The 26,106-nt window shown below is 53.2% G+C and overlaps 1 long non-coding RNA gene across 5 annotated transcripts in view; it reads right to left on the bottom strand.

The window, feature by feature from the left end:
- The window catches only part of LOC138923050 (uncharacterized), a 45,235-nt gene extending 43,458 nt beyond the window's left edge, over window positions 1–1,777 (bottom strand). For 3 of the 5 annotated variants that reach the window (XR_011436169.1, XR_011436170.1, XR_011436167.1), the window contains exon 1: window positions 1,099–1,423. This is a non-coding gene — a long non-coding RNA (uncharacterized lncRNA). Of the gene's footprint in view, window positions 1–1,098 lie in introns of all 5 variants that reach the window. The other 2 variants (XR_011436171.1, XR_011436168.1) reach the window with 2 other exon arrangements.
- Window positions 1,778–26,106: the final 24,329 nt, after the last annotated feature.

Here is a 26,106-nt window from a genome sequence, read left to right as displayed (position 1 = left end):
GCCCATAGGTGGCAGAGCTAGGACCCATTTGACAGAGTCTGGCTCCAGAGTCCATGTTCTGAATCACCATGCTTGGTCTCCATAAACCTATAGAAAGCGCCAGCTTTAATCGAAAAGTTTTGTTTTCCCCACCCTAAGGTCCCTACGCGGCCCCAGTCTCCAGGGCACTCTTTCAGCTCCTCTGACAGGCCATACTCCTTCCTTGCCCTGTCCCAACACTCTCCCGCACAAGTCCTCCTTTTCTTTTAGGCATCTGCTCTCAGCTTCAACATCACTGCCTAAGCCACAAAGTCTAACAGTAAATGCTGTATTTTTCAACACTCAACACAAAATTGCTTTCACGTATCTCCTAGGTAATTAGTTGCTGCCTGTCTGTCCTTTCCAACTAGGCTGTGAGGCCCAGTACGTCAAACACCCTGTCAGTCTTGCTCACCAAGTGTCCAGACCACTGAACACGCACCGACCAGAGGAAAGGAAGGACTTGTCCCAAAGTCAACTCTCCGGACTTTCTGTGGAAGGCGGGAACGAACGGAGCACCCTCGAGCCTCACGCTTTCTTTGCCAGACTTTCAAGTGTGGGACACATACCTGTGCTCACAACGCTCCCCGGACAGCCCCCACTCCACCCCTAACAGGTAGACTTCTGCACAGTCAAGGGCTTTGGAAATCACTGGCTCTGCACACAAATATCAAGTGGCCCTGGACAGGCCACTTCCCCTGAACCGGCCTCAGCTTCAGGGGCACAACAGGCTTCATGAAAACCCCAACGGAACGTAGCCTCTAAAACAGGGAGACCTGCACTCCTCAGAACGCATCGAGACCAGTGTCCTTATCGACTTCGCGTCTGTCCTTCCAAGGAGCCAAGACCACGGGGGCCGCTTCAGCGCCCGACTCCCGGGCACCGCATCCCCAGGCTGTCCCCGTGCCCGGCACACACCGCCCGTTCCATGAACGTGTGACGCGCACGAAGAGACGCCCCCCCTCGCTCCGCGTGCCGCACAGCTGTCCCGCGACCTGACGGGCACCTCTCGGCGCACAAGCCTATTCCTCAGGGACACGCTCGCCTCCCACCAGCCCCCAGGCCCACGCCCCCAGGTACCTCTCCCAGATGGCATCGTCTTCGCAGGCGCCCTGGTCGTCCGTGTCCGGCGAGCAGGAAGAGCGGGAGCTGAAGGAGGGCCTCCTCAGGCTAGCGGCCATGGCTGTGGAGGGCCCGGGCTGCTGTGCCCAGCGGGGACACGGAGCGGCGTCCACGGACGAGCCCGGCCCGGGAGAGAGCAGCAGAGCGCGGCCGGACTCCGCCGGGCTCGGCTCTGGCCAGGCGCGGCTCGCGGACGCCTCCCCGCAAGGTGGCCCAGCAGCCGCGCGCTCTTCGCGCGCGCGCACGCCCGCCGCCCAGATGCTCCCTGGCCTTTGCCCCGCCCCCCCTCCGGCGGCGGACGTGGACACCTCCCAACCAACCAACCACAACAACAGAAACCCAGGACTCCTGTCTCCCTCGGGGTGAGATCAGATATTAAAAGCTTGCTTCCCGTTCATTCAGTTGAGGAACCAATGGGTGTCACTGATTTGCAAAGTAGAAATGACCTTGGGCGAGGCTGAGGTGGGGCAGTTTAGCCAAGCGGAGAGGTTAGCAGATGAAATACACCACTTTCTTTGACTCATCCTCAGCCTAGAGGGTATTGCAAGCCACTCAACAAGCATAGTCGTCGAGGTCAGCAGCATACACAGTCCACACGTGTGAGTGGGTATGAAGTGTCAACAACACACAGTAGAAGGTGTGTATCCCATCCGTCTAGATGAGGAGGCTGAGGGGGACTGGAAGAAGGTGGAGGCAGCCGCACCAATACACCTCTGTTGATCGATGAGCAAAGAATTCTTGTGTTCTTTGCTGAGCCTCTGATTCAGAAAAACTGGTGATTCAGAGGACTCTGGTCAGTTTTTCATTGTGAGGCCACCCCAAAGGCTTCCCTCAGGCAGGGCCAGCTCATTCCATTTAAGCTCCTGATCAAGGGGCTGAAACTTTAGGACATAGCAGTAGAGTCTGGAAATGGTGAGCTTAACCATCTCAAGCTGCATGATGCCTCCAAGTTTGCGACTGTACTGGGGGAGCCATGAACAATGTCCCAGCCAGAGAAGGTGGCTGCCGGCTAGTCTGTCTCCTCTGACAAAGTCAAGAAAAGAGAAACTGGAGTTTCGATCCCTGTGAACACTAATATTGGGAGAGAAAGCTGGGCATGAACCATGGCCTTTCTCCCCATGAGGCTCAAGTGGACATTTGCTGCCTTGGCTGTCCAGGATTGCTTTCTGCTCGAACAACAGCTAGAGTTTATTCTGAAGAACTAAACTCTCCTTTCAGTCCACTTGTATCACATGAGGCTCCATGCTTGGCACGGGGGGCAGAACCTTACCGCGGCCTGGCAATGATACCCAGAACACCCCAGTGATACTTTAGGATTGCGTGTATGTGTGTGTTGGGGCAAGGGAGGGCGGTGACCAGGTGAGTCCAATCTGAACGAGTCCAAGGAGTTGAACCAAACCAGGAGTTACTAAGTCTGGAAGAGCTCTCTTTTTGGCCAGACTTGAACCTGGGAGGATGTACCTTTCAAGCTACTGAGAGCCATCTTGCCATCTCATATAGCCTGAGAACGATGCTAATGGGCAGGCTAACGGAGTCTGGGGCACCGTATACACAATTAGTGGTGACCTGAGTTTGGAGTGTGGTAGCTGACGGGAAAATCACCAGCGTCTGTGGAAATGGTCAATCAGAAGCAGCTAAATTCAGAAAGATGAAATAAGCTCTCATTGGGCAGTTGCAACTTTACTCCTGAGCTAGGCGCCAACTATCCCTCCCTTTCCATCACCACCTGGTAGTACCTCAGTCAACCATTTTCTTCCTTCCCTGTGTTTCCATTTGCCTAAGTTTTGACCTGTGATTTGCTCCCAAGCCTTAAGTAGCTCTAGTCTCTTGGAAGACCAACTTTCTTCCATTGAACTGCTGTTGCTCCTTTGTCAAAAATCAGTGGGGCATATTTGTTGGGACTATATCTGGGTTCTTTGTTCAGTTCCATTGATCTATGTGTCAATCCCTCTGCAAATATTACACAGTCTTGCTTACGGTACCTGTGTAATAAGTTATGAAACTGAGTAGCTCGATTACTCCCACTTCTTCCTTGTCAGAGTTGTTTAAGCTATTTTAATTCCTTTCTCTTTCCGTACAGATTTTGGAATTACTTTGTCTCTAGCTACAAAACCAATTTACTGGATTTTGATTGCATTAAATCTGTATAACAGTTACGGAGTATTGACATCTTTACTATATTTCGTCTTCCAATTCAGGAACATGGTATTTTTCTCCACTTATTTAGCTGTTTCACTGCTATTATCAGTGTTGTGTAGAGTTCGCCATACAAGTCCTGGACATGTTTTGTTGGATTTACACCTAAGTCTTTTATTTTTATTAGTGATCCCAAGTGTACTTTTAATTTTGGTGTCCTATGCACATGTTCATTGCTAGTACATAGAAATACAACTGACTTTTACATGTTTATTTTCTATCCTAGCATATTGCTGAACTGTGTTATCACTTCTAGGAAGAATTACTTATTAATTTAATTTTCTTTTTTGAGGAAGATTGGACCTGAGCTAACATCTGTGACCATCTTCTTCTACTTTGTATGTGGAGCACCTGCCACAGCATGGCTTGATAAGCGATGCATAGGTCTGTGTCTGGGATCCAAACTGGTGAATTCTGAGCCACCGAAGCGGAGTGCACCAACTTAACCAACTACCACCAGGCCAGAGCCAAGAATTATTTTTAATAACTTCTTGTGACATAAAGCATGAAATTAAGATTCAATATTATGACCTGTCTTGACATCTGATAAATCAAGGGGACTTCAAATGGCCTAACTGCAATTCCCCACTCCTCTGCCCCCTCTTCTCCCGCAGATAAGGGCCCCTGGCCAAACACCCCTTCTCATCACAGGGAGCAGACACAGTGCCTGCTTGTTCCTGACCTCAGGCTTCAGTTCCCTATCACAGAATCATTCCAACAAGCCCACCACACCCTCCTGTGGGAACCAGGGCTCACTTCACCCTCTTGTTACCACACAGTCCTGTTCCTACCCAAACCTCTGCTTGTTCCATCTGTTCCCAAGTGCAGTCCCCGTGTGGCCCTGCATGGTGTGTGCTGTCCTCCTCCTGGGGCTGTGAGAATATATGATAAACTAATAAACTGCTGTCCATTCCACCTGTCCACTGTCGAGTGTACTGTGTTTAGCCAGCCCCATGAGTCTAGGGTGGAAATCTCCCTCTCACCAATGGAGTGAAGTGACTAAAACAGTTGGCATCACAAGGAGGATGGCCCAACCTCACCTGAGGACACCTGGGCAGTGCTCACTAACTACTCCTTTGCTAACTATCGGGGTCATTGGCAGCAGTTACTATCTTGGGAGTGAGGGCCCATTGCCGGCCAGCTTGGGCTTTAGCTCATGTTCTGTTCTCTCAAGTGGATGCTGCCATCTCTTCCCCACCCCAGTGTCTCATTCTTCCCCAGAAAGCAAGACTTATTCTTAGTTGACTCTATCCCAGAGTGAGGTGCCATCAGGTGTGGCCTGTGTCTGGCAGGTGGTCTCCCAGCCTCCTACCTGAGGGCAGCGACAACACAACCTCCTAACTGGTGGATGCTTGAGTTCCATTTCCTGAATCTCAGGCTGATGCTCCTTAGTCACTGTGTCTAGTCTGATGACCATCAGTGGCTGCTTGGGGCGGTCACAGAGACACTGTTTGGGAAAGTGTCCCCCCAGCACAGTCCTGGGGATGACCCCTTGTTTGGCTTGAGGAAAGGAGAAGGCCATGACCCCAGGAAGATTTCAGAATGACTCCCTGGCTCCCTCCAGAGTCAGGGCTGTTCAGGCAAAGGCAGTGAGCTCGCCCATCTCCTGTGCTGCTGCTCATCATGCTGCTGTCAGGGGCTCTCCAGACCCATAAGGGTTTCGAGGTCCACGAGCATGGGAGCCCATGGCCCAGGCACAGATCAAAAAGAACAAGTGTCTATGGGGGAGCGTGTGGTGTTCTACTTCTCTCCCAATGTGAAACTCTGAACCAGCACACTTGGGCTGTGCTTAGCGTTGTTCCTGACCAGCATGCCAAAGGACTAATCTGGTCCTCAAGGGGCTCGAGGCCCCCACCTCGGCCATAGACAAAATGACCTCCTGGATGTGGACTTCAACACTGGGGAGATTGACTGGCATTCCTGGAGGGAAAGAACACTTATCTTTGAGGCCCGACACCTGGTTCCTTTCCACATAACCACCCTGAAGTTCTGCCCACATGTCATCCGATGGAGAAACACAAACACTGTGACTCTCCAGGCAAAAATATCCCGAGGGAATAAGTACAGAGAGAAGGTGGGGGGAGGGAAGCAGTGCCCAGCGGGGAGAAGGTAGGGCTGCAGCAGAAGATGGCTTCCACCCCTCAACGTCTGCATGCTGGGGGCCCTGGGCTCCTCCAATGCACCCTGTCACCTAAGCCGGGGTGGCACAAAACTCTGATCCTCAGGGTTATGAGGAAAACAATGCACAGCACCCCTGTGGCACAGTGAAGGTGTTAATTCAAACCTGACTTAAATACAACCATTGCTGTGAGAGAGCCCCTAACCCTGATGCTCCCGACCTGAGCCTCTCTGGAGGGAAAACTGATAAACAAGAGCAGAGCAGAAAGACACTCCCCCAGCCCCAAGTGCATCCTGTGACCATCAGACCAATCAAAAGATAAATAAAGGAGAGAAACCTGGATACGTGCAGAGGAAGCAATCACACAAAAGACCTAATTCCAGAAAGGTTCACAATTTGGCCCAATTAGAAATTGAAAATTTACTAGAGTAATTTATATGGCAAAAAGATAAAGGGTTCTAACTGGCCTTTGTGCCTCCACAACATAGTTTCTGAACTAACTTTAACATCTGCTAACATGCCCTAGTTTGGAAACCATCATGGACTTTACACAAGGGCTGAAATTATGGTTATACCTAGTGAAATGAGCATGTTTTCTAGTTTCTGTATTTAAGGCTTTGACATCCGAGGCCTCGGCAACCTTGGAGGAACTGCCCTGCCAGGGTTAACTAGTTGCTACAGATAGTAAATGACTCCTCTGAGCAATCCTTTCGTACGTAATCATCTAGAGTCAACACCCTCAACCCCCTCCTCTCCGAGGCTCTTCCACTCTGGGCCACCCTTCCCTTGCCCTCGTCACCCCAGGGACGGGGACCAGACAACCAGGGACACTGCTGTGCCCTGAGCCCACTGAAATGATTCAAACCAGCCAAGCCAACACCTGCTCACCCTGCCTCACTCCTTCCTTCCCGTGGAATCCACTCGAAAGGCTCTCGCCCACGTTTTCCCCTCGCTCCGTCTGTCTCCTGACCGACCCTGGTGCTGCCCTGTGTGGCCCTCCATGGTGTACCCTGCCTTCTTTTGCTCGGAATCTGTGAGAAGAGAAAGCTTCTTCCTTCGTGACAGTTATTTCTGTGTCTTTGAGTCTGACTGTACCTGAAGGAAATAAACCCTGGTCCACTTAAACCTCCTGGGCCCAACTACATTTACACGTGGCTGAACATTTTGCTGTTATAGATTGGGTTAATATGCTCTGTTCAGAGCCTGTTTCAACATCCTCCGAGCCACAGTTTGCCATCACCTCTGAGGGGACATGTTTTTGCCTTGTTACCCACAGGGACTAAGCTGTTCTGCTCTCACAGGCAGTCTTTGCAGGCACCGGATCCCCCTTTCTCCAGGAGTACAGGCATGACATGACTTTTATGACCTCCTCCTTCGAGGACATTTGTTTGACACACTTGTGAAGGACGTACAATCCAATATCATGTGATCCCTTTTTGCTTCTGGAGGCAATATAGTCCTTGTCTACAAATTTTACTTAAGGCCATTTATGCTGTGACTTATAAATGAGCCCAGCTTCAGTGGGGACCCCCTCCAACAAAGGACTCTAGGAGCTGTCCAAATTAAAATCAACAGGCCCTCCCACTAGAGCCCTCAGAGACTCTTGTGGGGAAGAGGCTTCGGCAACCTCCTCTCATGCTTCCTGGAGTCTCTGGAAAACCCAGCACATGCATAAGTTGTCTGTGGGTTCCTGATGCAAGAAGCCCGCCTCCTTGGCCCTGCATTCTGCCGTATTAGAGCAGCAATTACTGGCCACACACTGGCCTCTTCTGGAAACAGAATCTCTCCCAGACGCTGAGCCTCCATCCCCAGCTGCCTATTATCACTTTAGTCCTGGAAGTAGCATCCAACAAGTGCGGGAAGATGCGGCTGGCCCGGTGGCACAGCAGTTAAGTGCACACGTTCTGCTTCAGCAGCCCGGGGTTCGCCAGTTCGGATCCACGGTGCGGACATGGCCCTGCTTGGCACGCCATGCTGTGGTAGGGGTCCCACATATAAAGTGGAGGAAGATGGGCACGGATGTAAGCTCAGGGCCAACCTTCCTCAGCAAAAAGAGGAAGATTGGCGGCAGTTAGCTCAGGGCTAATGTTCCTCAAAAACAAAACAAAACAAAACAAAACCAAGTGCGAGAAGGTTACCAAGGCTTCCTTGCAATAGGATGGATCCAAACCTGGGCCCTGTGGCATGTGCGACCTGCCAGATGGGGTGCCCTCCCCTGTCCTCCCTCCATTGCCAAATATGATGGAGCTGCAGGATGTCACCTCTCCCACAGAACCTTTGGCTGCTTGGGAATTCTCTTGGGATCAAGCGAGTGAATATCAATGAAAGTTCATACACTCAAGGTTGTCGATGACCCCCTCTCCCTCCTGGTCTAGTGCCAACATTGTTTCCCAGGGAAGCATTTCTCTTCCTCCCTAAATGTCTCAGATATCACCAGGGTGTAAGACGATGTCAAGGCATCAGAGAGACAACTGTACTATGAGGCCTGAGATGAAGATTCAATATGAAGTGTTGCTTTGAAACCTGGTAAACGAAGAGGGCCTCAAATGGCCTACCTGCAAGTTTCCCTCCTCCACAGCTCCCAGAGACAAGATCCCCTCGCCAAACAACCCCTTCATCACAGGGAGCAGGCATGGGTGCTCCCCAAGTAGTGGTCTCAAGTTCCCTGCTCACCTGTGAAATTATTCAAATGAGCCAGTCCCACGTTCCTGTGGAAACCAGGGGACAGCGCACCTCTCCTGATACTACAAAGACTGTCCCCCACCCACTTGCGTATTTACTCTCTCCCCAAGCGCACTTTCCTATGTGGCTACACATGGTGTAGAGTGTCCTCGCATAGGCTGCCTGTGTAAATAAATAAGAAATTGCCATTGAACTCACGTGTTTAGTGTTCAGAAATCCCCATCAACCTAAGGTGCATAGGAATCCATCCCTCGCCATCTAGGTCAGGCAGAGGAAAATTAAAGACTTTCGGTGTGCACTGGATTGAAGGAGTTACCCTGCTACGATTAGGCTCAATGTGCTTGAAGTCCTTTGAGTCAGAACCTGTTTGGGGTCTGCAGAGAGTCGCGCGTGGCGGGAGGGTGGCCCACGTGTGGGTGAGGAGCAGGGAGGAAGGCTGCAGGGGCAAGGCCTTGGAGATTCTGCTCCAGTTTGGCCTGCAGGCAGTGGAGAACCCTGGATTCCTTTCAAGCAGGGAAGCGATGGGACCACACACAAACTCAGGTCCGGGGACCCGATTTCGCAGCCAAGCCAATCAGTGAGACGTCAGGGTTGCAGCAAGGAAAGAGGTTTATGATCAAGAGGCGGCCAGACAAGGAGGTGGGAGTAAAACTCAAACCCGCCTCCTCAAAGGGAAAACAAAACGTTGGGGCGTTTATCTGGGGTTCGGGGTAGGGGTGGGACCAGGAGAGCGCTGGGGGTGAAGCTTGAAGAGTCCTCTGCTCAGGTGCGACTGTCACTGGTATTTCTTCGTGGGTCACAAGTGCGAAGTCAGTGGGGTTCGACGTGTTGCACGCCGAGGATCTCTGTCCGTGACGCGGGAAGTGGGCGATCCGTCATTTCAGCTGGTCCAAGCCTCTGCACGATGTCCGCTCGGGCGGGGGCCGGGGGGGCGGGGGGGGGGCTGCCATTCAAGCTGCTCTCTGATCTGCCGTCTTCCTGTTGTTCTGCAAAACAACCTCAGAAACTTTGGTTACTTTCTTGCCCACGTCCAGCCCTGTGGGGGCCGGGCACCGTGGTGTCAGCAACGGCAGGGTTTTCCTCTTGGGTCACCCTCCCAACAGTGTGGAGGATGGATTCAAGCGGGGGGGGGGGGGCGGTGTGCCAGGAGGCCAGCCGGCAAGATCAGTAAGGAGTCTACTGGGCTGGTTGCGTGCAAGAGACAGGAAGGCATGCGGCAGAGCAGCAGGGAAGGCAAACACGGGAAGGCGCTCAGCTCCCTTTGGGAGTCGGTAGGCTGTGAAGTGGGTGAGACAGAGAGCTCAAGCGTGGCCCTGAGGCCTCTCGCTCTGCTCTCGGGTGATGAGATGGGCAGAGGTTTTCTGAGGGGATGAAAGGAAGGTAAGAGGAGGGGGAGGGTTTTGTTGGAGGATACCGGGCTCCCATTTGGACGTGTCGGTTTTGAGAAGCCTTTGGACATCCTGAGAGGTGCGTCCAGCAGACAGTTAGAGAAAGCAGCGTGGAGTCAGGGGCAGGGTGACGTCAGTCGTACGCACTCAGAAGCCCTGGGCATCCGGGGGGCGAGTCGAATCGTAGGAGAGCGCATGAGCTTGCTCTGAGACCCGAGGGGTTCCTGTTCCCTGAAGACTGTGCCTTCGAGAACAGAACCCTTTGAGAAGTGGTCGGGAGGAGAAGCCGCAGAGGAAAGTGAGACAGAGGGGTCTGAGGTTAGGAAGGGCACCTGGGGAGGGGGCCATCCCCCAGAGAAAGAGGGTGGAGAGAACTTGCAGAGACTGAAGACGTGGGCAGCATTCCTCAGACACCACAGAGAGTTTAGGAAGACGAAGGAACCGAAGGGCGTGCCCTGGCCTCTTGCTAGGACGGGACGGCGACGAGATTTGGGGAGTCTTTCGAGGAGCCGGTGAGAGACGAGCCGATGACTGGATGGCTGACGAGGAGAGGAGTCGAGGTCTTTTGGCAGCAGCTTAGCCGTGAAAGGTAGAGAGAGAAGGTGGTGGTGGAGGAGCAGAAAGGAGAGGTGTGGATGCCGGGAGACACTTGGGTGTGCTCAGCGGCTTAAGGAAAGAGACGGGCCGAAGAGAAAGCAGCTGGCAAACTGAGGCAACGAGATCTTAGGGGGAGGCTGAGCAGATGGTTCCCAGGGCATCCCACGTGGAGCCGGGACCCTGGAACTGCCAAGCTGAATCCCTCTTCCTGGAAAACCCCAAAGGGAAAGGGGAGGGGTGGGTGGAGAGAAATAGAGGGACGTTCAAACGGGGGTGGGGGGGGGTGCGGGAAACGGAGAGTTCTTGACTAGCTGGCCTCTGATCTCTTCGGGTCCCGAACGGTATGAGGACGATCCCGCTTGAGGCAGGCGATGGAGATTTGGAGGGGCTGTTGAGGAAACGGGGCGGGGGGAGGGCGTTGACCACGGCCCTCTGATGGGCTTGGGGGCGGAAGCGGCTTCCATGCCCATCGCGAGGCGCCGGTTCAGTCAGTCGGTGTCCATCCGGACCACAGACCACAGACCCCTGCTTTGGAAAACAACAAGATGCAGTTCGTAAACCCTTGCAAAGATCTCTGAGGTTAGGTGACTGGCTTTGCAACCAAAAGCGAGTCAGGGAATAAGATCCTCCCGTGCTTAGGAGTTTTCTTTCCTGTCTGTCCCAGAGGCCGGAGAGCACCCGAGGGCGGTTTCCCAGGCAGTGGAAAGAGGAGGAGGACCAAGCCGAGCCGGGGGAAACCAAGCTTTCCTCCTGAAGTTTGGATGCCTGCCCCTTGCACGTTGGTGCCCTTCCCCTTTCTTCCTACTGTCCCGGGAGTGGGCGCCCTCGCGCGCTTTCTGATTCTGCAGCACTAAGGCAAGTTAGGTTCCCGCTCCCCGAGGGAAAGCTCAATAAACGCCCCCCTCCCCCCACCCCCGCCCTTCCCACCCCCCCACTCTTCCCACCCCCCCACTCTTCCCACCCCCCCACCCCCCACCCGCCCGCAACCCCCCCACCTCCCAGACCCAACCCCCACCCCCCACCCCACGCCCCCCAGCTCCTCGGAGACGGTGACAGCGTGACAAACAGAATCGGAAGCGTCCTTGGCCCACAGCCTGCGATCCCACCCGTGCCAAGCCTGCTCTCCAGAGAAGTGACATCCGTCCGTCCGCTTTAAGCTGGGTGACTACCTGCAGCGACCCCCTTTTGAAAGCGTGAACCCTAGCTATTTCTTTGAAAGCTCGAGTAAAGCCGCAGAGAAACCTGTGACCTTTAGCACAAGACCACTCCGTGCTAAGGAACCCGCAGCGGGGACCGGCTTTCCTGAAAGCGCCGTCGTCTCCTCTGCGGCTTGGGGAGCCTCTAGGGCTTGGACAGGCCTTGGAGCAGCCCGGCAGCACTCTTGGCGGGTGGCAGCAGCCAAGGTGTGCCCGTGGGCACGACGTCGGTCACGGCGTCTAAGAGAAGGTGCCCAGACCCTCCGGTTCCGGGGCCGGGTGGGTCGATGAGAGACACGGCTGGGGAGCAGGGATTCCCATCCGATCTTCTGGGGGTGGCTGCGAGGGCGGATCTCAGAAGAGCTGGCACGTTCTTAGCCAGTCTCTGCCTGGCGGGTGCTTCGGGACGCTTCCTGGGCTGAGCGGGGAGCTGTCGTGGTGGAGAAGCTCCCTGAGACTCAGTTTCTAGAAAATTCACCAGAAGCTCCGAGAAGGAACTCTTGAGCTCGGATTGCTGGCTGGGTCTCCGAGGCGTGTCGGGGGCACTGCGGGATCCGAGCCGCCCGGTCACCCATCCGGTAAGGCCGCCCTGCTCTTCCTGCAGCAACTGCTCCATTTCCTCCCTTTCCACACCCAGGGTGCTTCCCATCCGTCGGAACGCTTCCCGGCGTTCGTGTCTGGCGCTTTGCAAGGCGTCCGTGAAGAGCTTTCTCAGGAGGGCCTTGTCTGCTTTTCCTTCCAGGGTGCTCACTAAGCCGGTCCACTTCTTTTGGACGTCCTCCAGCACTTCCTGTCGGGCCTCGTCTTGTCGCTGCAGTTCTCCGATCTGCTCCTCCTGCAGGCGCGAGGCGGCTTGCGCTCTCTCCAGCCGTCCCTGCAGCGACCTCAGCTTCCCTTCCAGACCATCTGCCTTTTGCATCCATTCGGCCAGGACCACCTTCAGGTTGGCCAGGGCTCCGGCGTGCTGCTTCTCTGCTTCCCGGGAGGCGGACAGCTGGAGGGCAGTCTCCTCTTTCTGCTGGGTGACCGCAGTCAGTTGCTCCTGCAGGGACCCGAGCCGGGCAGCGGCCCGCTGGCTCGCCTTCTGCATGGCGTGGGAAGATGACAGGAGCCTCTCCTCTAGCGCCGTGACTTTCCTCCTGAGTTGAGCCGCTCTGTCTTCTGCCAGCCGCGCTGCCCGGAGATGCGCGTCTTCGCATTCTGAAGCCTGCGTCCGAGACCTCCCCAGCTCCTGGCCTAAGCGCGCTTCCTTGTCCCGCAAAAGGCGAACCTCCTCCCGCAGGGCGCAGTTTTCCACTCGTTCCTGTCTCAGCGCCAGCGCCGCCTCATCTCTCTCGTGCTGAAAGAGAATGCTCTTTTCCTGCATGGAGGTCACTGCATTGCGAAGCTGGCTGAATTCCCCAGCCCGGCCCTGTTCTTTTTCTCTCAGGAGGCACTCAAAAGCCAGAGCCGCCTTCTTCACGGAGACGCATTCGAATTCCTTCTCCCTCAGCGTCATAGAGAGGCGCATGTTCGTCTCTTGTAAGGCTTGGTTTTCGGTGTCCTTCTCCCTGGACCTTTCCAGCAGTTTTGCATTTTCCTGTTTGACTTGGCACGCATCCGCTTCCAGATGGACTATCCTCTCCTTCAGGTTTGTCACCGCCTGCCTCAAAATTTCGTTTTCGCTCGCTTGGGTCGTGAGGTTTTCCCTCAGAGAAAGGAATTCCTCCCTCTGCGCCTCGATTAAGAGCTCTTTGTCCTCCAGCGTGTTCTGTAAAGCCTCTTGTTTCTCCTTGAGCCGCTGAATTTCGGAATCCGTCTGTGCGTGCCGTTCTCTCTCCAGTTCCGAGGTGGCGGCCATCGCCTCGGACAGTCTCTGAGTCTCCTCCTGGAGGCTTCTGATGGCTGCGTCTTTTTCCTCCGTGGCTCGCCTTAAGGCTTCCATCTCTGCTGGCGGCCCTTTCGAAGACTCGCCCAGCGCCTCGGACTTAATTGCCTCCTGAGAGCCGGCTGCCTCGCAAGTCCGCGACGATGCGGCGGGCGGCTGTGGTGACGTGAGGTCGGGTGGACCCAAGAGAACCTCCTCGGCATTGCAGAGCTGCTCTAGGCCGAGCTGCATCTGTGCCAGTCTCTTCCCCAAGAGCCGGAGTTGGGTCGCATCCCCTTGAGAACGGGGCAACGGGGCGGCAGGGTGCATCTGTCGCCGAGACTTCTCCTCGCTGTCCACTAAGGCCCGGGCCTCGAGTGGTGGGAGTTCCTTCTGAAGTTGGGATGACTCCCGCTGCAGATTGTGCACCTCGGTCAGCACCAGCCGCTGCCACTCCTCCAGCACGTTGACCCGCTGCTTCAACGTGTCCCGTTCCCGGAGAAGCTCCTCCAACTGATTCGCGTCCACGCCCCGAACCTCATGGCCAGCGTCGGACGTTTGCCAGATGGTCAGTAAAGTCTGACATTTCTGGCTCAAGGCACCGATTTCAATGTCTTTGGCTCGGACGAGGCGTGATAAGTGCCGGATCGCTTCTCGAAACATGTCCTCCCCGCCGCCGTCAGAGCGAGGGCGCCGTGTCTGATTTTCGCCTCGCAGCTTCCCGAGCTCTGCTTCTTTGGCCACCAGCAGGTCCATCATCGCGTGATACGCCCTTTTCAGCTGGCTGTTTTCCCTCACCTTCTCGTCGAAAACGGCCAACACTCGTTCCCTTTCCAAAGCGTAGGCTTGCAGTTGCTGCTGGAGGCCCCCGGCATCCTGGACGGAGGCAGCCGAAGCTAGGCGAGCGGGAAGGCCCTGGCTCTCCCAGTCTTGCGGCTGGATCGTCTGGGTTCGTGGCCCGGTCTCATCTTCGTCCGGCTCATCAAGCCGCTCGGTCAGAGGCATCGTCTTTTCGGTCCCAAGTTTCAGTGCCTTCCTCTGCTTTTGCTCTTCAGTGGTCCTTGGAGGATGCTGGGTTTCCTCCTCCAGGTGACCTTCGATCCCTTCCAGTGGAGACACCTCAGATTCTAGTTGTGTCACGGCGTCGAGGGTGTTCGGGTCAACCACTGGAGCGGCTCGAGCCCGTTGTTGTCTCTGTGGCTCCAGTTCTTCCCTCAGGTGACTGCCTTCTTCTTGCAGGGAGGCGAGCCTCGTGTCTCCTTCCTCGAGGGTTTCCTGCAGAGTTGCGGTGTCTCTCCGAGCTGGAGTTGCCGGTCTCTCCTGCTCGGGTGGTCCGGTCGCCTGAATGGCTTCCGTCTCCTTTCTCCCCGAGTCGGGGAAGTCTGGCAGCTTTTGCGTCCCCTTCCTCAGCACACCTCTGGTGAAGTCAGAGAGGTGTGCGGGGAGGGAAGCCACACTGCCGCCCACTCGCCCCAGGGAATGGCCTAAGCCGGAGCCGAGGCCGAGGCGGCCAAACCAGGAGGCCATCGCTGCGGGTCACAGCACTGACCTGGTGCGCTCCGCGAAGAGCGTCCAGCCCAGTCGGACAGTCCCGCCAAGTGTCAGGGCCCCGGCGGCTGCGCGAGGCTAAGAGTCAAATCACAGCCAGGCGCTGCTAGGCGACGGCGGGCTGGCGGCCTGGGGGCGGGGCCTGGGCGGGGCCTGGGCGGGGCGCGGGCTCCAACCGTTGGGCTCGGGCTCCCGGAGGGGAGGGGCGGGGCTGCCCGCAACCGCGAGGCCTGCCGCCCGGCCCTCACCCATGGCCACCTCCTGACCCGCGTGCCCCGCTCCACCCCCCGCACCCCCCACCGCCAGCCCCGTGGGCCTCCGCTCAAGCCCAGGGCTTCCCACCACGGCGGTGGGCCGCCCTCTCCCTCTGCTTCAGTGCCGCCCCCGGGGGCCAGGCGGCCCTCCTGCCCCCTGGGGCCGCCCGCCACGACCGCCGCGCTGAAGGCCGCCATCCCCACACCACCGCCACCTGTGCGCGTGGCAGCGCGTGTGGGCAGAAAGGACCCCAGGGCTCTGACTGCCGCCGAGCGCCTCCCACGCTCCCTCCTGTCCTGCGGCCCGGGGCTTTTCCCAGCCGGCTTGGAGAACACTCGGAGGGCCAAGGGAGGTGGGGACCCGCCTCCACCTGCAGAGTTCCGACGAGTGGGTTTGGACACACGTCGGCCCCCTGCGCGGAAGCACGACCCTCCTGAGCACCCTGACCATTGCCATCCCCCACACAGTCGCCGGGGTCCTTGCCCCGCCGCCTCGCCCCCCTCGTCCTGCGGCCCTGCCTGGAGAAGCGGTCCCCGGGAGGAGTCTGGGGGCTCTCGGGCGCCACAGGCGGGGTGTGGCACACCGCGTGCACGCTGTGCGCCCGCTTCTGTCAGCGCGGGGCGGGCTCTGGTCGGGGAAGGGAGTCTTCCCCATGCGTCGAGCGGGCGGTGGAGCGGGGAAGGGACCCAGAGGTGCTCGTGGAGCGCGCGGCCCCCAGCCCCGCTGAGCCCGGCGGAACGTCGTCCCCGGGGCCCGACTCGGGGCCGGCGGCCAAGGCCCGGCTGCGCGCCGCGCCCTGGGCCTGCCGTGCGCTCCTGCCCCGGCGCGGGGCGCGGGGCGCGGGGCGCGGGGGCGGCGCGGCTGGCCCCGCGGGCCTGGGGACCCGCCGCCGCAGCGACCAGAAAGTCCCGGTCAGCCTGCCCCGAGCTCCGCGGGCCTGGGAGCCGGGCGCCGCCGCCGCCGCCGCCGCCGCCGCCGGCTCGGCAGTGTCGCGCGGGAGCAGCCGCCAGGCCGACCCGATGCGCGCGCCAGGAGCCCCGCAGGCTGGGGAGCCGCCGCCGCCGCCGCCGCCAGGAAGTGGCCGTTGCACTGCGGGAGGCCGCGGGCCCACCAGAGCATGGGCAGGTGAGGGCCCCTGGCGGCCGCCTCCCTCCGTGCACCCGTCGGGGTCTCCACCGCCCGGGCCCCGCCCCCGGGAGCAGGGACCTGCGCCTTCTCCTGTCCTGCCGGCGACCCTGGCGCCCGTGCTGGCTGCCTGGGGCCACCACTCCCATCCCCGGGGCGCGTGCCCCTGCTGTGGGACACTCCCGCCAAGTGTCAGGGCCCCGGTGGCTGCGCCAGGCTAAGAGGGAAATGACAGCCAGGCGTTACCAGGCAACGGCGGGCTGGCGGGCTGGGGGCGTGACCAGGGGCGGGGCCTGGGCGGGTCGCGGTCTCCAACCGCGGGGCTGGGGGAGAGGAGGGGAGGGGAGGGGCTGCCCGCAACCGCGAGGCCTGCGGCCAGGCCCTCACCCATGGCCACCTCCTGACCCGCGTGCCCCGCTCCCCGCCCCCCCGCACCGCCAGCCCCGTGGGCCTCCGCTCATCCCCAGGGCTTCCCACCACGGCGGTGGGCCCCCCTCTCCCTCTGCTTCAGTGCCGCCCCCGGGACCGGCATCCCCACACTACCACCACCTGTGCGCGTGGCAGCGCGTGTGGGCAGAAAGGACCCCAGGGCTCTGACTGCCGCCGAGCGCCTCCCACGCTCCCTCCTGTCCTGCGGCCGGGTGAGGGTTTTCCCAGCCGGCTTGGAGAACACTCAGAGGGCCAAGGGAGGTGGGGACCCGCCTCCACCTGCAGAGTTCCGACGAGTGGGTTTGGACACACGTCGGCCCCCTGCGCGGAAGCACGACCCTCCTGAGCACTCTGACCATTGCCATCCCCCACACAGTCGCCGGGGTCCTTGCCCCGCCGCCTCGCCCCCCTCGTCCTGCGGCCCTGCCTGGAGAAGCGGTCCCCGGGAGGAGTCTGGGGGCTCTCGGGCGCCACAGGCGGGGTGTGGCACACCGCGTGCACGCTGTGCGCCCGCTTCTGTCAGCGCGGGGCGGGCTCTGGTCGGGGAAGGGAGTCTTCCCCATGCGTCGAGCGGGCGGTGGAGCGGGGAAGGGACCCAGAGGTGCTCGTGGAGCGCGCGGCCCCCATCCCCGCTGAGCCCGGCGGAACGTCGTCCCCGGGGCCCGACTCGGGGCCGGCGGCCAAGGCCCGGCTGCGCGCCGCGCCCTGGGCCTGCCGTGCGCTCTTGCCCGGGCGCGGGGCGCGGGGGCGGCGCGGCTGGCCCCGCGGGCCTGGGGACCCGCCGCCGCAGCGACCAGAAAGTCCCGGTCAGCCTGCCCTGAGCTCCGCGTTTTTGTAGGTAATGTAAACAAAATTATTAGGAACAAGTAAAGTAAATGATGTAAGTAAGATAAAAGTTTTTAGCTGAACTTTTTAATAATAGTCATGTGTTATGGTATAAGTACTTAAAAATAACTTCAAAACCTCCTGGTAACTTGAAACCTTTGAGTTTTACTAAATTAAGTTAAATGCTAGAAATTTGTTGAGTATCTTGACCATTTCCAGATAAGATAAAATAGTAAAACATTAATTACTAAACATAGGTTTATCTACTTTCAGCTTCTGATTAAAAACAAAAACCCAAAAGACGTTTGGGTCTATTAGTAAACATGTCTTGTGCCGCACTGAAAAATGTATGCTATAAGGAAATGTATGTTTTCAGTAAAAGAAGGTATAAGGAATGGAGATGCTTTAAGAAAGTAAATTGGTCCTAAAGTCAAAGTGGTTATGGGAAAGAGGAAAGAACAAACTCTGAATATGAGTAAGAAAGTCTCTGAAGGTTTGTGGAAAAGGAACCCCGAGAAAAGAAGTTTTCCGCCTAGCCAAGCTGGCAAAGATTGAAGGAATTTAATTAAGTCAGCGTTTCTAAGACCAAAAGTAAGCTGGTGCAAAATTGGAAACTTGGCTTTCTCACTGTTATAAGGATGAGGTTTTCTTGGGCTTCTAGTCTGCTCTTGATGAAGAGATTATGAAAGGCTTCTCTTTACATTTGATAGTCTGCCTAAAAGGCAAAAAAGGGATTTTATGTTTTCAAAATCATTTCCCGTGTTGCTTTTATCAGGTCTTTGATTGCGAGAGCTAAGGGTTTTCTTACGGCCATTTAACTTTCTCTATTTGTCTGAAAGTCTTTGTCACCATGGTCGAAGGCATAACTGAGTATTAGCTCACAGTGACCTATGATCCTATTTGACGAAGGGTTTTAAAACTGATTTGAGATTTTTTGATGAACTTCTGAAAATCAAATCCTAAATGAAGTCTTTTTCGACCTCTAGTTAACTTTGGGATTTTTCAGAGGATCCCTGCAACATCTTAAGGACTCGTTCTCTCTCCTTATAAAAAGAGGGACATGATACTAATTAGGCTTATTCAATAAGTTAAATTACATGGGAGGCATTTTCAAATAAGAAATAACATTTAGACTTCTTTATGTTGTATTTTCATAGGTATATAAATATTCTAGAAATTATGTGAAATTCCTACAAATCTGATATGTCCTGATATAATGTTATCAGTCATAACTCTAATTATTATCTTAAAATGTTGTATGTCACAGAAATGACCAAATTCCTTTCTCAACTGCTGTATAGTGAACCCTTTTTGAGTCCTTTCTCAGTTATAGTTACTCTGCCAATGGCTCATAGAAAGGAAACTCGTCAGACTTAACTGGCTCTCTGTCATCAAAATTGAGGCCACCCTGCGAGGACTGAATCTGAGCGTCAGGAAAATGCCCTAGCTGACTTTCATGCAAAGGCAGCAACATCAGAATCTGTAGAGACTGGCATGTGTGGATGAAGTCCACTCTGTCTCTGCAAAGAATAGCCCCTCATTGCCTGACTTTTATTATCCTGACGTGTTCTTGTAACATGGCAACTGTCTGGTCCTGAATCAGAGGAATTAAAGAGTGTAAATAGTGGCTGTACATAAACAAACAGTCAGGGCTATGGGAAACCCCAAACAGCTGCTTGGTTCTGGCTCCCTGGCAAACCCCACTTTTGGGTTTTTGCATTCCTATCCCCACCATAGTGCATTAAGCAAAACTCTATCCCTAGAGGCCTCACATCTGCTCCCCTTGGACCGTTTGAGCACTTGCAGCTGGATTTCATTCAGCTGACGCTTAATGTGGGTTAGCAGCATGTTCTGGAGTGGAAAGAAATCTGGGATCTTTGCAGCTCCTTCTGATCCGATCTTCCCGCGCCTTTTATGTACTTGACATATTGTGAAGTCCTAGAATATCAAACAGGGTATGTATAGGCAAGGGAAAACCCACTTTTACTGAGAAATAAATGAATCCTAAAAGGACGTGGTCATACAGCATCATTCTTATATGTGAAGGCAGCATGTGTCTCTAACCTGGAATTCCCTTTGTGGCTGCCGTTCCCACTGTGGGCATGGCAGACCCTTCAGGGACTGGACATTCGGGCACAGGGTCCTAGGATCAGTATGTGCACCTCACATTCCTGTCAGACTACAGATGATTTGAATACATCATTCTATTTATGTTTCTCACATATTGGTAGATGCCACAGTAATTAATCCACTGAAAATTCATTTAAAACTATTATTGCACTCTGTCTGCCTTGCGTGTTTGTGTGTGTGTATTTTCTCCAGCATAGATATTAAAAGCACAACAGGCCCACGGTCCCTTATCTAAAGTCGTTGGGGTCAGATGAGTTTCAGAATTCAGAATTTTTCAGATTTTGGAAAAGTAATAATGTGTACATGTCATTTTTATATAATGTCTCCAGCTGGGTCTGGGGCAGCAGCCCTTAGCCAAACGTGTTAGCATTTCTGTAGCAAAATATATGAATGTACCTCACACTGAATGGAATACATAGAGAAGATAAACAGCTTCATGTCACTTCAGCTCCAGTTTCGCTGCCTAGTGAGGTATAAAAAGAACTTGTCCTTTAGATTTCAAAATGCTGGATAAGGGATATGGACCCGTCTTACTTTCAGTAATGTTCCAATAGACAGAGCCTGTGAACTTTTTAGACTTTTAGTGCTGTTTCCCATACTCCAGGAACTTGGAAGCCACAATTACATTCTGTAAGCAGGGGTCACAGACTCCAGTGCCAGGGCAGGTAAAATTAAGAAGTGAAGTGGGCGGTTGGTTACAAGACAGTAGTGAGTGTGAGGACTCTGATGAGCCAGTGGGTCCGTGTCCATCTGCAGGAGCTGGCTGCTCCCAGCTCTAGCCACTTGTTGCCGTGGGGAATGTTCACACAGTGTAGCCACATCTTCCCATGTTCAGTGATCCCCCAGAATGCTGATTTCCACGCAAAGTTTCTTGACATTTAAATGCTGTCAACTAAAAAGAAAAATCCCCTGTGGAGGCCAAAGAAAACATATCTGCAAGCTTTCTCTGGCCTTGGGCTGCCTGCTTTGACCTCTGCTCTGGAGACTAATTCTCCCGATGTGAAAGGCTGGACAGTCATGTTTAGGTAATGGGCTGCTTCTTGAGATGGGGACGGGACGTGTGTTTTATGGTGATTCATCGTACTTTGCATATAGGTTAGAAGTTTTTGAGTGTAAAAGACTTCACAGTAAAAAGAAAACATGAAAAAGTCAATAGACACTTTGCTTTAGAATTGCCTTATTTTCTAGCCAGTGGGAAGTTTTCTTTTTCACCTGTGAATCTGAAACTTTCAAGTTACTTATCTTGGAAAAGGGAATGAAAGCCCCAAGTTAAAAAGGAGCCTCTTTGTACAAAGTTTGAGTTGAGGGAGTTTAGACTGTAACATCCCTGCCTTTCCAGGGCCCTCGTGATGGGAAGTGATATTGCGTATCCACCCTTGTATTGGGACAGGGGAGTGTCCTTGGTCTCCTCTCTTGTCAGACCAGACCCCTAGGTGATGTCAGCCCCATAACAGCACCTCGTGGCTGATGGCTCCCAGTTTTCTGCCTCCAGTCCTGGCACTTCTTCATCCTTACATTGATCTCTGCCTTGGACGTCTCCCTTAAATGTTCTGCTATCATTGAACTCCTGAACTTCATCCTGAAATGGGCCTCCTTTCCCGGTATTCTCTAGTCTATATGTCAGCCACCTTTGGCCTGTTGCCTGTTCTATGAAAAAGGTTTACTGGTGCCCTGTCCAGCACTAAGCCGCACAATTGAGTAGTTGTCACGGGGACCGTGTGGCCCGCAGAGCCTATGCTATGTACTGTCTGGCCCTTTACAGAAAGAGTTGCCGACACTTGCCCTAGTGCATTGTGTGCCCCAGTGCCCACTAGTGCACTGAATGTCACCACACCTCCTGGGTCACCTGTCAGGCAAATAAATGTTCAGAACTGCACAGAAATTCTTCTAAGCACCTACCAGGTACCTGTCTACTGTCAGTGTGAACATTTGTAAATCAGCCAGCTTGGATTTCACGTGGTCATTGGATACTTGCAGATGCACAGGCTGGAGTTGCCGCTTGAACCCCTGCCCAGCTGTTCCTTGAGGAAATTCATCAAAGTGTTCTGCTCTGCTAGATCTGGTGAGGGCTAGCATAGAGGGAGCCGGGCACAGGCACGGGGTCTCTGAGATGTGCTTGGGGCTCAGGGAAGGCTTCTCTGACATGTGACACTTGGGCAATCTTGCTAACAGGCAGGTAGAGATGCGGGGCGATAGAGAATTCCAAGAGGGAAGAAAAATTCTTAGGGGAGACCTAACACACTGGCAGTTTTATCCTTTAACTTAACATTTTTTGTCTATGGATTGGAAAAAGACAATATCTGATTCTTAGCAGCAGAAAAACTCTACCCAGCTTTTCTTTTTAAGTTAGGTAGTGAATGGCTGTGTATAGATCCACATGTTCTCAAGTCCAGAGTGACTGTGGTGTTTAACTCAGAAGCCCCTGGATGCATTTCCATCCAATAGAAGGAGTAGGTTGGTTCTTCAAAGCTTTAAAAAACTTTAAAAGCAGCACACTCAACTTGTTTTGCTTAGCGTAAACTCATGGCCATCTTTCCCTAAAATGGACAGTTTCGTTGTAGGACGTTGAAAATCTCTTGAGGCATCATTTCCCACACCGTTACTTGTAAGTTCCTTAATTTTCATTATACTTTTTCATCTCCTCTTACAATCTTTTCAAAACTCTGACTGCTTTTGCATTTTTGGGCATGCTAGGATTCATAATACTCCCCAAACCACCACAAGATGGCAGGACACAAATATATGACCACCCATGACTGTGAAGAGCAACTGTTGGAGACAGGCAGCATTGATTGGCTTTGTTCTCATATGGGCAAGACCATCATTAGAAAGCTTCTGTGCCAGTTTGGGGGGATCACAGCTGGAGGACCACTGCAGTAGAATTTGGGGAGCCCTTCTATGCAGAAACCTGAGAAAATTGGTGCTTTAGGAAGACAAGTCTCGGGGAAGGTGGAGTGAGGATTGTGGAGGAAGAGAAAGAGGAGAAGGTGAAAGGAGACCAGTGAGGAAGCTCGTGCAACAGGGTAAGAGAGAGGACGACAGCCAGAGCGAAGACAATGGCACTGGAGACTCATTGGAAAAAGTATTTAACATCATACATAGTGTTGGGGACAAAGAAGAAAGAAAGAGACGAGTCGAGGAGATTCGGGTTATGGTTGGATGCTATTTACTGAAAAGGTAACAGTGGTTCTTCATTCTTCCATTGTTTTAAAATGCTTCTGTTTTTAAACTTATAGTTCCTATATCTACCTTTTTGCTGGCTTCCTCTTCCAATGACATGACTTTGTGTGTGTGTGTGTGTGTGTGTGTGTGTGTGTGTGAGTTTCAAGACCACCCTGTGTGAGTATCTGCGGATCTGTAAAGTGGTTTAAATCTGGGAGAGCTGCTGTCCTTCAGCTTTCCTTTTTCAGTTATTCTCTCCTATTTTCACATCAAAATGAATTTAGGTATCACTTCTTTTCTAGTTCTTAGAAAAATTCATTCATAATTTTGGTTGGTTTGGAGCTCATTCATCCAAATATTTATTGGGTTTGTGCTAGGGGCTAGGTCCTGAGGATACAAAAATAACTAAAACTCAGGCATTTATGGTTTAGTAAATCTGTGAACTAAGCCTTGGGGAGAATGGACATCTTTACAACATGACGCATCTCTTTATAGACACAAAGCTTTTATGTGGTTCGTAGGTTTTGTTGTTATTGTTGAGAATAGTGCCTAATTAGGTTAGCTGGTGAACATGGGTGATATTAATGTTTGTATATATTTATTTACTTTACAACGTATTTAACTCATATTGATAATTTTGTTACTTCTGTGAATTTCTATGTATATTATCTTGCTACGTTTTTATTTCTTCTTTTCCTATTATTTATTTCAGTGCCTTCTTTTTCATTCCTTCTTTAATTGGTTAGACTCTCCAAACAAATGTGTAGCATATATTTGTTTGTAGCAATATAGTATAAAGGGCATGTGATTGCCCCCCGATTGGGCATTCCAGAAAAGTGATGAGGAATGTGTAAGTCCTGCTGAAATGCAAATGTGTCATCTGAATGGTTCCCTATGCAAATCTACAGGCATTTTTTCCTCTCTTTTGGGCCACATCCCTTTTAGTATGCCTGATATTTGGACCTCACCCTGTGTCAGTCATAAGATTGGCAGGTGATCTTAAAGGCAGAATACTGAATTTCTTGTCATCCAACTCTATGGAGAAAATAGTGCAGTGGACTCAGATGAGGAAGGAATTGGAAGAGGAAGTTGAGAAATGGTGAGAGGAGTTTAAATGGTGCATATGTGGCAATATGTTCAGATAACTTCTAAAGAGGTGTTCAGAAGGTCACACGGCAGTGGACTTCTTTGGAGTCTTTGAATCTTAGAGCCATCTTTAGGAATAGAAACCTTGTTTCCCGCTGATTTAGATGGAGCTCTGACAACCCTCTCCCCAGAAACAATCATCTACACTCAGAAATTGGCATATCATTTCACGGACTTCCTAGACATCCTCAAGCCCACGGACAAGAACCCGAGGGTCAAAGAAAACCCATTTACGTGTGTGGGATCTCAAGAAGCCTACTCGTTATCAGAGATGCTTAGCTACAGTCCCTATGCTGGGAACTGGTCTCTAGAGATATGCTGTTTATGGACGTGTACGTCCCACGTCTCTGTGTGTGTTGTCCTCTAGCCTCCAAAACACACACTTGAGGTCAATATGAGAGCCTTCCCCCAAAACGCAGAAAAGCGATGGACCGCATATACTGCGGTATTCCCCTAAGATTAGTACCATATAGCCTAGGTGTGTAGTAGGCTATACCATCTAGGTTTGTGTAAGTGCACTCTATGATGTTCACATAACGACGAAATAACCTAAAGACACATTTCTCAGAATGTGTGCCTGTCATTAAGCGACGCATGACAATATATAGTGAGATCGTAGTGAGAAGATGGATCCTACATGACCACTAAAGAGAGCACACTAAGGAGATTCCGGGTCATTCAACCACTGTAATGTACAAATACAGAGAGCACACCACCGTGCATTTGCTCTGGAGCCTCCGATGCCGTCTGCACACAGTAGCTGACTATGCCGCAGTCAAACCAAGAGCTCAGGTGAAGCCAGCAGTGTCACCTGAGCTGTATCTCTTGGGCAGAAAGATCAGAAGGTACACGGGCCCTACAAACATTTGGGATCATATCTAAGAAATCTGAATTTAGTTGCCAGCTGGGGCCGCTGCTGGGAAAGGACAGCTTCCATCACCTGGACATCTTGAGAACTCCTGATCTGGTGGGAATTAGAGTTCAGGCAAAACTCCATTTATCAGGGGTGACTGGGGCATCATCGCAGACTGACAATCTAAAGAATGTGTCCAGCCTCACTCATCAGGCTGTCCTGATTCCTTAGAGCTTTAAATGACATCTCCTTCCTCTCGGATCAAAGCCGAAGTCCCTTGCATCGCACACTAGGCTTGGCAAGAGCTGGCTCCTTCTCCTTGTTCACTAGGTTCCAGCCGTACCAGCCTCCTTTCCATTTCTTGAAAACGTCAGGACCCTTCCTGCCTCCAGGCCTTTGCACACTCTGTGCCCTCTGCCAGGGGCTCAGAACGGCTTTGGCTAACCTAACTCCTCTTCGCCCTTCAGATAGCAACTCAGATGTCACTTCTTCTGGGAAATGTCTCCACACACCTAAAGGAAAAGTTTTCTTTAAGAAAAGTTTTCTTGTTAGTACCTATCGCTTGTCTCCACAGCAGTGAAGTATCTTTATCGGTGTCGTCCTCTTGCCTGTTTATGATCTGCCTCCACCGCTAGCCTGTAATCTCTAAGAGGGAAGCAGCTGTCCAGGATGCTTCCTCTGCTGTGGTATCCCTACTGTTACACACAGTACTCGGAATACAAAAGTACTCAACAAATATTTGCAAAATGTCTGAATGAACCTTCAGAACACGCTTGCTCACGTTAAAACTAATCATCGATGAAACTGGAGCAGCTCAGTCCAACTCCACCCATTGCTGGCCCATAGCCAGGGCTCAATGAATATTTGTTGACCAACTGGCCAGTGTGGAAGGAAGTAATGGGAGATGTTGTCCAGACAGGCTTATTGCCCTTGGTATCTCCTTTCCAGTCCACCTCCTCAGCCGCAAGCATCCCATAAACATCTGCATCCTATGGTCCTCTGGGATGCTCTGCAAATTCCGCCTCCAGGACACACCAGCTTTGTTTGGCTTTCTCCATGTTGCTGATTATCTACTTTAGTTCCCTTTCCTTCTCCTTGTATGCTTGGAGGACCTGACGATTCCATTGCTCTGTTCCTTCGCTCTGCACTCTGCCACTGGAAACAAGTCCGCCATCCTCTGGGACTCTGATGTCAGTTCTTTTCTCTGTGTTCTGAAGCCCTGGACTAGTCCCGTTTTCTTGCTCGACTGGTCTTTAGAGACCACAGTCCAGACCAGAGAGTTCAAACATCGCTCACAGGAGGGGAAGTCAGATGGTCATCATCTGCTGTGATTCCTATTGCTATTTTGGACATTTAAGTGGTCATCAATTAACTTATAAAACCAGAAAACAGACTGGCCTGCTTTATAAGTGTGCATCCAGGCAGAGCACTAAAGCCAGGCCTCTTCACCTGGCCAGATGGGCTTTTTG

The sequence above is a fragment of the Equus caballus genome, unplaced genomic scaffold, assembly GCF_041296265.1.
Source record: "Equus caballus isolate H_3958 breed thoroughbred unplaced genomic scaffold, TB-T2T haplotype2-0000440, whole genome shotgun sequence".
In the NCBI taxonomy this organism is placed as follows: Eukaryota; Metazoa; Chordata; class Mammalia; order Perissodactyla; family Equidae; genus Equus; species Equus caballus.
Note: the sequence above shows the minus strand (reverse complement) of the source record. Positions and strands in the feature narration are given on the sequence as shown.